This window comes from Mustela nigripes, chromosome 4 (assembly GCF_022355385.1).
Source record: "Mustela nigripes isolate SB6536 chromosome 4, MUSNIG.SB6536, whole genome shotgun sequence".
NCBI lineage: Eukaryota > Metazoa > Chordata > Mammalia > Carnivora > Mustelidae > Mustela > Mustela nigripes.
The window spans coordinates 190,929,633-190,940,624 of NC_081560.1; the positions used below are offsets into that span (position 1 = coordinate 190,929,633).

Genomic DNA, 10,992 nt, shown 5'->3' on the forward strand with positions numbered 1-10,992 from the left:
GGGGGGGGGGGGGGGGGGGGGGGGGGGGGGGGGGGGGGGGGCGCGCTACGCTTGATCTCCGGGTGATGGCAGCACCTGCCGGGCTCTGCCACCGTGGTGTCCCAGCCAGTGACCACATGGGGAGAGGCCCCGGAGGCCACAGATGTCCTGTTTCTCCACAGGCTTTTGGGCACTGAGCTTGGCACCCGTCAGCAGCCTTTGTGCGGCCGTGGTGGCCCCGGGGCCCTCACGGTTTCCTGGGCCCCGTCGCTGCTGTGTTCTTCCATTCTCTGAAGAAAACCCGACCCTGTCCTATCGTTCGTTTCTCTGTCTGGTTATTCTCGCCGGTACGGACTTGGGCACACTTACTTTATTCTGCGGGCTACAACCCAACACCGTCACCGGTTACCTTCCGGGCCTGAGCCATGGGGCATGTGTTCGTGTGACTCCTGTGTCCGCCTTGACATGCCCCGTCTGCTGAGTGAGCACATTCCTAATTTCTGCCCCCCCAGGCTGGGCTTGTCGTGTCCCTGCCCCAAGGAGTGCCTTCCTCCTTTGCAGGATGGTGCTTAGGACCTGACTTCGCTGGTGCTGGAGATGCCCCTGGCCCTGCGGCATTATCTCTAGGCTGACCTAGGGGAGGAGCATGGACGTACTCATGAACACGCACACGCCTATGCATATTTCTGCGTCCATCTGTCCGTCTACCCTGCATCTGTTCATCATCCATCCGTCCATCCGTCCGTCTGTCCATCATCCATTCATGCATCCATTTGTTATCCATCCGTCCGTCCATCCGTCCATCCATCTATTCACCTGTCCATCGGTCTGTCCATCATGTAGCCATCCATCACCCATCCATCCATCTTTCCATCATTCATCTGTCCATCCGTCCATCCATCCATCCATCTGTCCATCATCCATCCGTCCATCCGTCCATCCATCTGTCCGTCCGTCCGTCCGTCGTCTGTCTGTCTCTCTATTGACCCGTCTATCCACCATCTATTCCTCATCTGCTATAAAACTGGGAGTTCATAACTGATACGTCCAGTCCCAGGCTAACAAGTCCAGCTCCAGCCCCCCTCTAGTGTCTGTGGCCCCTTTCTTTGGCTCCCACCGTGCTCAGCCCCCGTGGAATGTGGAACAGCTTCACCGCTGCCGACTGCACACCCTGTGGGGAACCTCTGCCAGCCCGGGGGACCCCATGCACAGTCCTCAGCCTGGGGCGTCCAGACAGATCCTGTTTTCCGACGTGACGTGGCTCCGCGGTCTCCCTCTCTCCCAGTGGGGCTGCGCCGCCCGTTGGTCCCCTTCCCCACACGCTGACTTCTGTTTTGTTTACCCTCCGTAAAGTTCACGATCCGGGCCATGCAGTTCTCTGGGCTTCGGCATATGCGTGTGCCCCCCACGGGGCTGACGCAGGACTGTCCCACCAGCCTCAACTCCGTCTCGTGTCCCCTGCAGTCACTGCTGCAGTCACCCCACCCCCACCCAACCCCTCAGTGTTGGACCTAAGAAAACCTTGCCTGATTCAAACCAGTGGTGCTTTCTGCCACGTTTCCTTCTAGAATCACATGGCTTGATGTCTGGCACATCCAAGACTGGTTCCCAGTCCTTTCTTGCACACGGGGCATGGTCTGGGCCACAGCACGTGTTTCTCCTGCAGTCATCTGTCCCTCGCTCTGTCCAGCCCTCCGTGACGAGCTCTCCACAGATCTGGCTGGTTCACGTCCTGTCCTGGCTGCAGCATCCTCCCCAGCCCTGGGGGACAGAGCTGCTGACTGCTATCACCTGTCCACGTGTCCGTTATCATCTAGCTGTCCACGCATCCATCCCTCCGCACTGTGCTGGCCGTGCCTGGTCCCTGCTGGTTCCCAGGGTGGAGGCCAGATCTCCGGGGACCATGCCTGCCTGCTCCGGGTCTGCAGGCCGGACATGTGAGACATGAACTGTCAGCACACCCGGATTTACGGCTGCCGGCGAGCAGCTGCTCACTGCCCAAGCCTGGCGTAGATCGCTAACGCTGTGCAGCCTCCAGGTGGGCCGCACAGGACAGCCATGTCGCTGTCCTTGAAATACAGGGAGAAGCCTCTCACGCTCACGGTCCGTCCACAGCGGACGAGCGTTGTGTGCGTATGGAACAAGAAACTGCGTTTTAAAAATATCTGTCTATACCTGTAGATTCTCCATGATAACGCAGTGACATTTTCTTCTTCAGAGCGGCTCATTTACTGGTCCATCTACAGAGCAAGAGGCAGGATAAGGTTCACCCAAGTGTGCGTGGCAACTCTCTGAGGCTTTTTGTCCCCGGGAGTGGTGGCTGAGTTTGGAGGATCGGCGTTCTCAGGGGCTGCCTGTCCGTCTCGGGAGCAGGGACAGGGCCCCTGCCGAGGTAGGAGAGCCCCCTAGAACCTCGGTGCCTGCTGTGCTCCCGTGGGACCCTCCCCGGGCCGCCAGCCCTGCCAGGGAGTGTGGTGAAGTTCGAAGTCGACCTCTGCCCCAGGTGGACACGAAGAGGGACTGGGACCGGAGCCGTCAGACGTGTGCCTGCCCGATGGTGGGTGAGAAGCCCGTGCGAACACCCTTTTACGTGAAGCCACGCTGTGGCCACACTTGTGTGTCAGGATAAGCTCGCTAGGAGGTCACTGCTGGTGCGCAGAATCGGCTGGTTCCCGGACTGGTTCCTGCCCCAGGCTTGCCGCGGGCCCCGGAATGTCCCAGCAACCGTTCTGTTCCTTGTAACCTCTGTGGACACACTGACGTCTAGGTCCGAGCCCGGCTCCTCCCCTGCCCCCTTCCCCGCGGCGGCTGCGCAGCGGCCCAGTGCAGAGCTTCGTGCCGGACGCCCGTGTTCGTCAAAGGCGTCGTGTTGTGGTTGCGCGAGTCACTCTGTAGGGAGGGGTCACGCTTTCCGTGCTTTTGGACGCACGGTGCACCTGCTGCCCTTGTGCCAAGAGCCACAGCTTGTCGAGCGTTCGCTGCATCGTGACCTCCCTGGGACCTCCTGCCGGACGCCTGGGGTTGCTCTTGGGAAGCTCATGGGTGTGGAGAGCCTCTGCGCATCCACTCAGCATCGGGACGCGGGGTCGTCGGAGCCCGAAGCCTAGCCCGAGGGCGCACCCCCAGAGTCTCTTCTGGTTTACACTGCGTTCAGAGCAATTTATTTTTGCTCTTTGCTTAGAACTCGTTTTCACCTTGTCATGGAAGGCTCTGACCTCATGAGACTCGCTCACAGTCTCCACGGAAGAGCGGCCGCAGCGGCGCCCTCCCCTGCCCCGCCAGGCGCGCTGTTGTCCTGGGCATTCGTCGTATTCCCAGCCCGCGGCTCGGGGCTGGCGGCCAGCTGTCTGGTCATCCAGGACGTCACCATCTCGGTGACAGCAGTAACGGATCTCCTCACTGGAATGGCCATGAAGCCATTAGTAACAGATGCCTTATTAGAGAAGGCGGTGTCGGAAAAAGACAGTGCGGCGGCCCCTTCCAGGGCTGTGGGAGCAACTGCCTGGAACCTCGGCTGGAAACAAGACCCAGAACCACTGGAGAACGAGGCAGAAGTTGTGTGCATGGGTGTGAGCCCATGTGCATGCCTGTGCACCTTGTATGTGCGGTGTGTGTCCTGGGGACTGGGGGACGTTGGTCCCAGGAGCCGGGGCCTCACTTACCATTGGTGGATCCGTCTGAGACACACAGCAGTGTGGACAGTCAGCGAAGGGCCTGCTGGGAGGCCCTGGAGCCTCTGGCCTTGCCCAGCCTGTGAGGGAGACCGGGCTGAGCCCCCTGGCAGGGCTGCTCTGTGACTCCAGCTGTGGAGCCTCTGGAGCCCCTGTGGTGCCCCCTCCCCACGTCCCCCTCCCACGAGCCTGCAGTGGACCGAGCTTAGGAGGGAGGTTGAGAACTAGTCCCAGGCCAGTGCCTTAGCAACTGAGATGGAGGCATCCTGTCCTGTCCTGTCCAGCGGGGCTCACGGCCCGTCCCCACACTGGTCCCGGCATCCATCTCTGCTGGCTTGGCGTCTGCTTCCCTCTAGGCCAATGGTCTAGTTTGCCTGACCACCAAGGTCATTAGGTCAGCGGACCAGGGGTCCCTGTCAGCCCCGGTGGAGGAAGGCCACAGAAGACGACGCAGGAACTCAACTCCACAGAAACGGCCTTCCAGCTTGAGAGGGGCCCCCGCCGCGGCACACCCCGAAGAGCCCAGGGCCAGGGCGGGGCCGACCTGGAGTCTGCTCTCTTGGGCAGCCCGCAGGTACCGAGGCCCTGGACCAGCGAGGGCATGGACTCCCACGCTGGCGCCTGCTGGGATTCTGGCCCGGAGGCCCCTCCACAGGGACCGTCGACCCCTCCTGGTCCTGAGGCTGCGAGCGAGCATTTTCTGTCTTGGCTGTGGGAGACGCCTTCTTTGGTGGGATTTTCCTGGGACGTTCGGGGACTTCATGGTCTCCAGGCCCGCTTGGAGCTGCGTCAGTGGGCGCGCCGCCGTGGCCGTCTGCCTGGGGCTCGGGGAGAGCCGCCAGCAGGAGACGTGGTGATGGCACGGAGCCAGCAGGCCTGGGCTCGGCTCCTGCCGCTGCCCCGAGGGACGCGTCCACACCGGGTGGGGTGACCTCTGTCTGCCCCGGCCTCGAGGTGTGGGCATCTGTGGGTAAGGCGCGGTCCTGGTCAGGCTTCCCGGAGCCCCGGGACGGGCGGGATGTGTGTCTGTGTCTGTCTCCATCGGCCCGTCCGTGGAGGGAGTTTTAGCAACGACCCGGCTGTCGCAGGAACGGACACCTGCGTCCTGCAGGCTGCGGACCCAGCGGGGCCTTGAACACCAGGGCAGCCTGAGTCCACGGGTCTCAGCTGACGCCATAAATTCCCATCCAAGGGGAGCCCTTGATGCAGCCCAAGCCTGAGGCCAGAAAAGGCCACTGTCGCAGCGCACGGCCAGGCAGGGGGTCTCCCTCTTAGCCATCCTTTCTTTCCGGTGGGCTTTCCTTCACCTGGTTGGGTGAGGCCCACCGGCACGGGGCCAGCGATCTGCTTTATTCAGCCTGTGGATGCGGATGCTGGCCACCTCCAGAAGCGTCCTCTCGGACACAGTCGGGCTAATGTTAGCAAAGGCCAGGGCCATCCAGTTCATGCAGGAAATGAACCGCCGCAGCCTTTGAGTGCCCTGGGGCCACATCCTCACCGGTGAGCAGTAGCTCACCGATGGGGCCGCTGCCTTTCCTGTGTGCTCACCAGGCTGCCTCTGAGTCAAAGCCACAGGAGGACACAGGGCGGAGCGTGGTGTGAATGGGGATGTCGCCCGAGGGCGAGGACCGGCCCAGCTTCATGCTGGGCCTCCCCCAGGCTCCGCTCTGTGCGGCTGGGGACGGGCTCACGGATGCCAGGGCGGGCAGGGACTCATGGCCACGCGGGCGCCCGCCGGGCTGGGCCACCAGCTGCGGGGTTGTCAGAAGGCCTGCAGGGACCTGGAAGCAGGGAAGCGTAGCTGGTTCTCTGAGTGAGGCTCTCTATTTCCTGATATTTCCCCACGTCAGAGCTTTGGGGAAAAAGACCTTTGCTCTAAGCACAGTTAGTTTTGCTGTTTGTCTCTGGTTTGGAAACGTTTGGCTACACTTTCCCAGACACATAGCTTATGTGGGAAGGTTCTGTTCTCCGCCTCAAAGTGGATGCTGTGTGCATGTGTGCGGGTTCTCCCGGGCCTGGGGTACAGGAAGTCGGGGTGGGGCTTGGGGACAGAGAGCAAGGGCAGGGCCGCAGGGTGTCTGCGGAGGTGGCTGTCACCATCCCACGTGGGCCTGGCTTTCCTTGTCTCGTGTGCGTTTCTGGAAACCCTGGCGTGGCGCGGGTCCAGGCTTTCCCTTGGCACTCACCATCTGCAGCTGGCGCCCATCCCGGGGGGCTCCTCCGACCCCAGGAAGACGCTGTCTCCTTTGCCAACAGCTTTCTGTTTCCCAACAGTGGAGGTCCCAGCGGGAATTCCCGGCACAAACACAGATGGTGGGAGCCTGTTACGCTCTATTTTGACATTGATCTGAGTACTGTTTCCTAACCCATATGTACGATTCCGTGCTTACCCGTGCGTCCCCCGTGGGGTCCCACTGGCAGCCTTCCCTGAGGCTCTGCCCTCATCGTGTCTGTTGGGCTGGGTGTCTGCGTGCAGACGCCTGCTGCCCGCAGGGCGGGAGCCGGCCGGCCTCTCACCCTCTCCCGCCCATCTCGGCATTCAGGCAGTGAGAGCTTGTCATGCTCGGTTATCTGCTTGTTCCTGTAGTTCATCGCAGTCCCTTAGCACAGCGGCTGCGACAGTTCTGCCCGAAGTGCTCCCTTCAGAAGGAGGGGTGAGGCTGTGGCCGTGCGTGCCTGCCCTGGCGGGGACGTTACCCCCATCACAGGACAAGCGTTCGTGCTCTGGCTCTGCCCCTGGGCTCTGAGCAGCTCTGGGCATCCTCGCCAGCCCCGCCCTGTGGCAGCAGTGCCTCCCCGTCCGGTGTCTCTCCTGCCACACGGCGCTCGGCCGTGTTCCCATCGGCGGGCTGGACTTTTCTCGTGTGATGTGTGACCTCTGAGGACCCACGCGCTGTAGAGGTGTCCCAGCCTGCTCCCTGGGGCGTCCTTGGTGGGCCCATGTGCCCTCCGTGGTACCTGACCCCTAAGACACACTCAGACATTTGCCACAGGAACAGCCAAGCAAAGGAACAGGTATGTCCCTGGAGGCCCGGCGCCACGACTTCTCCTCCCACGGCCGCACGGTCTGCCACAGGTCCCCGCAGCAGGAAGCAGAGCGTCCGGGCGTCTCCAAGACACCCACGTTCTCTGTGAGTCACCAGGAATCAGGGCCCGGCGCATGGGGGTCCCAGGGTTGAGACTTACCTCAGCGACGTGATCAGGCTGCACAGCTGGACCTGCAATCCTGAAGACTCGGTCTGGGGGGATCCAGGAACACCTTTCCTGTGCCCTCAGCCTCCCGTGGGGGCCACACGGAGCTCACCCCTCCCCAGCAGCAAGAAGGCAGCCATCTGTGTGCACAAGACCATCAGGCGCCCAGAAACTGGTGTTTGCCACATGTCACATCTCCCGTAGGAGCTGTCATGGCCAGCCCACCCGCACCCCCTTGCCCTGCGGGGAGAGCATCATAGGCGAGGCTCCCAGAGGCCAGTCAAGGGCTGACCTTGCCAGCGGGCCCTCCTGCCAACAGCAGCTCCAGCTCCTGCTCACGGAAGCACTCAGGGCTCTGCCCTAGCTCTGGGCCAGGGGCTTGATGGGGCACTGAGGGGGCCCCCCGTGGATGCCACAGGGGCCACAGACCAAGGTCACGCCCACAAGATGATCTCACACTCACCTGTCTCCGGGCTTTTATGGCTCCAACTTGGAGAAGCTCATGGTCTGTGCAGACAGTCAGGAAGTTGGGCCTGTGGTCCGAAAAGGGAGGGGCGGGGAGCACCACGTCCCCCGGAGGAGGTGTGCCTGGGAGGCAGAAGGTGCTTGGGAAGCTGGGAATCCCGAAAGCAGAACCATGCCTCTGAGCGTGTGCAGGCGAGTGTGGGGCCGGTGCTGTGCTCATGGACGAGGGCAGAGTCACCCCTTCCGGAGACGGCGGTAGTGTGTGGCATGCGTTAGCACCGTAGGGCAGGACCCGCTCAGGCGAGCGCATCAAGCTACCGCAGGCAACCAGGTGCCATTGTCTCGTTCCTTCCCTTTAGAGAGCGAGGTTTTTAGGATTCTGCACGGTATTTTCCATCAGATGTTCTTCGTGTTTGTACGTGTGACGCTCATACCATAGACAGTTACTGTCTTAGCTCAGAGAAGCAGGGCCATGGTGGGGAGGGCTGGCGCGCACGTGGTCAGGGGCCCTGGCTCTGGTTGGCCTGGAAGTGTGACCTTGGTTGTTGGGGGTGGGGTCCCAAGATAAGATATCTTGGAGCCTCAGTTTTTCCGTCTGCAAAGTGGCGGGGCTGGGCTGGCCCTTCATCTCTAACATCCTGGAAATTGATGCCCGGAGGCGAATCTGCTTAGACGCGAATCCGATTGAAGAGACAGGACGATGTGTCACTTTAGTCGTCCAGAGACTCCGCTGTGGTGTGTGCTGGGGGTTGGTTTATGTGACCACCCAGTTTCCTTCCGCAGGAGTCAGGGGGCTCTTCCTTCTTAGCAGGTAAGTTAGAAACCCCAAACCAGAAGAATTCTCTGCAGCGTCTCCTACATTAGGAAGGTGTGTGCAAGCCCGGGGTCCTGCCCTGGACGCCCCTGCCCCACAGCTGAGGCAGGGCACCTCATCTTTGGGCGGAGGAGCCCCAGCAGCTCCTTCATGACTCATTCTAAACTGTTAACGTGTGAAGGGTATTAAGATTGGGAGCCTGGCAGCGGCCCACCGCGTGCGCAGTGAGAGGACGTGGCCATTGGGTATTCGGACGGACGGCTGCGCCAGGCGTGGCAAGGGAGCCCCGAGGCCACCTCCGCACTCATCTTTGTGGCTCTCCGAGGAGCAGGAGCAGGAGCTGCTGCTGGAGCCTCTAATCCAACCACGTGCAGAGCCCATGCTCCGTCAGCACCCTTGCCGGGGCGTCTCTCCAGACCTTCCCCCGCGAGCCTTGCCTCCCAGGGCCTCAGTGGCTCCCACCGGAATAAAGCTTTTGTCTTCCCTCTTTTGCAGGGAGGACACAGTCCGTCCGTGAAGCCCGCGCTGAGCCCGACTTCCCCTCCTGCCGAGTGCCCTGGCCCACAGCCCGGGAGCGTCTTCCGGACACAGCCCGACTTCCGGGTGGGAAGTGGCTCTTCCATCGACGCCACACTTTTGGGGGCGCCAGGTGTGTGAGTGTGTGTGCCTGTGCATCCTGTGTGGGAGTCTCCGTGTATGCAGTCGTCTGTGCTCAAGCGGGAGACAACATCTGAGCTTTTTTGGGGCGCCTGGAGGTTGACGAGCTGCTGGTGACCCCCGCAGCCAGGCGAGAGTGTCACACACAACGGGGCTTGAAAGCAAAGCGAGCCGCATTTCTGAGGGGCCGCAGGGACGGGTGCCTGCATCTGCAAGTGTCAGGCTCATTTTCTATGTGCGTCGGAAGGCCTGCTCAGCTCTGGTGCCCACGGCTGGCGCCAGGCCAGGCTGATGCCCCCGGCTGAAATTGGGGAGAGCTGACAAGATCAGACAGACAGGCTCCTCTTCAGCGGGCGCGGGGTTTCCACTGGCCAGGGCACTGCTGCGTCGTTAACCCACACTCACCCGGGAAGGACCTGTCCTTTCCGTGGTCCTGAGAGCCACGGTTACGCGCGCCCTGGGCAAGGCACAGGTGAGTCTGTTGCTCCCGCGCCCGCCGCAGGGCTCTGCAGACCAAGTCAGAAATCTTGCTCCGTCCTCCGTGCGTGGCTTTGTCTCATCCCAGTGACTCCATCCTCTTGTCACACGTCATGCTCAGAACCGAATGGCAAAGGGTAGTCGAGCTCCTAAAGCTGCCGCGCAGCTGTGGGGATGCCCAGGCTGGGGCTGGCTGGAGCGTGGGACGCAGGAGTCCGGAAACTCCAGGCGGGGAGGCTCCTGCCGCCGCCCCATCAGCCGCTGAGTGGGCTGGCCATTCAGGAGCTGACGATGTGCACTCGAAACCCAGACCCACACTTCCCGTGGTCATGTGGATCCTCGTGATTTTGCACGTTGTACAACTGTCCGGAGCACGTCGTAGGCCATCCACACCCATGTCGGACAGTCTCATCATCGTTCTGTAATTTGAAAAGGGCAAACTCTGCGGGACAGAGAAGCATGGAGATCTGGACCAGTGCTCACCAAGTTGTTGTTTAAATGTAAAAGTGCAGAGTGAAAATGGCTCAGTGGATGTTGTAAGTAATATTCCATGCACCAAACCGCGACTGTACCCTTGCCACGTTCCTGGAGGCCACTGGGGCTGCGATGTCAGCTCTGTTCGTAGAGATCACAGCTTCTATTCCTGTGTCCCAGGCACCTTCTCTTCACCCAGTCACAAAATCTAGCAATTTGAGACTGGGCTTTTGGAAAAAAACAAAAACAAAAAGCAAGCAAGCAAAAAGAGGATAGGAGGGTTTGTACTGATTCCTGCTAGTCCAGGGGCAGCTGAAGAATTCAGGTGTTTTACATGCCGTGCTCTTCTAAATCCTGGAGTATAGAAACCAGTGGGCTGCACTGAATTTCCTGAAAGTATCTGGGCTCGTTAGTGCAAACTCCTCAAATGGGACATCTGCGTGTCAGTACCACACTCTCTCATAGAACAAGAGGACGGACCAGAAGTTGCCAGAAGTGCTTGTTGTGGAGCCAAGAAGCAGACCTGCGTTATCTGCACGATCACACTGTGCCCACGATACCCAGAACAACACAGATGTTTTCATTTGTCTGCACCAGAAATCCACGTAAGTTGCGGTCCCTGGCCGACACGGATGTGCGTGCGTGTGTGCACCTCGTTTCCACGTGTCCACGGTCTGGAGTCCCAGCTGCTGAAGGACGGCGGCTCCTCCTTAAAGTGCTCAGCTCTTGCAGAACCCATAGCCTTCAGGACACCCTGCGTGCCTTACACGGCTTGGCAACACCACACCGGATGTCGGGAAGGGAGTGTGCCGGAGTGGGTTTGGCGGCAGTGTGACGTCAACCCACATGGACCATCACTGCATCACTGAAACCTTAAGATGGATTGTGTGTTTTAACACAGTAATGGATTTACATTTAGGCTCAGGAAAACCAAGTTGTAAATATATGTATCAAATCATATATTTGTTTACTGTATTTTAAAGAGCTTTATTGTAAATTTATGCAACCACGAATTAGGACTCATTTTACCATGGCAGTACGCCAGCCAGTGTCTCTGTTCCCTGAAGCAGGTCCTTACCAACCACATTCTAAATGTGATATTCTGTCCAGTGCTAAGCAGTATTCACAGGCCTAAAATAGGTTTGTATGGTGGTCAACTACAAAATTTTGCACATATTTTTGTATTGTGATTCCTATGATATATACCAGAGGATTTTTACTCATTTGTAAATTATGGTACAGTTTTAATAAAAAAGGTTTTAA

The 10,992-nt window shown here is 59.9% G+C and overlaps 1 protein-coding gene across 14 annotated transcripts in view; it reads left to right on the forward strand.

The window, feature by feature from the left end:
- JAKMIP3 (Janus kinase and microtubule interacting protein 3) overlaps window positions 1-10,992 on the forward strand; it is a 100,168-nt gene extending 89,176 nt beyond the window's left edge. For all 14 annotated transcript variants that reach the window (XM_059398850.1, XM_059398847.1, XM_059398848.1 and 11 more), the window contains one exon: window positions 8,617-10,992. The gene's annotated coding sequence lies outside the window, so the exon portion shown is untranslated. The remainder of the gene's footprint in view (window positions 1-8,616) is intronic.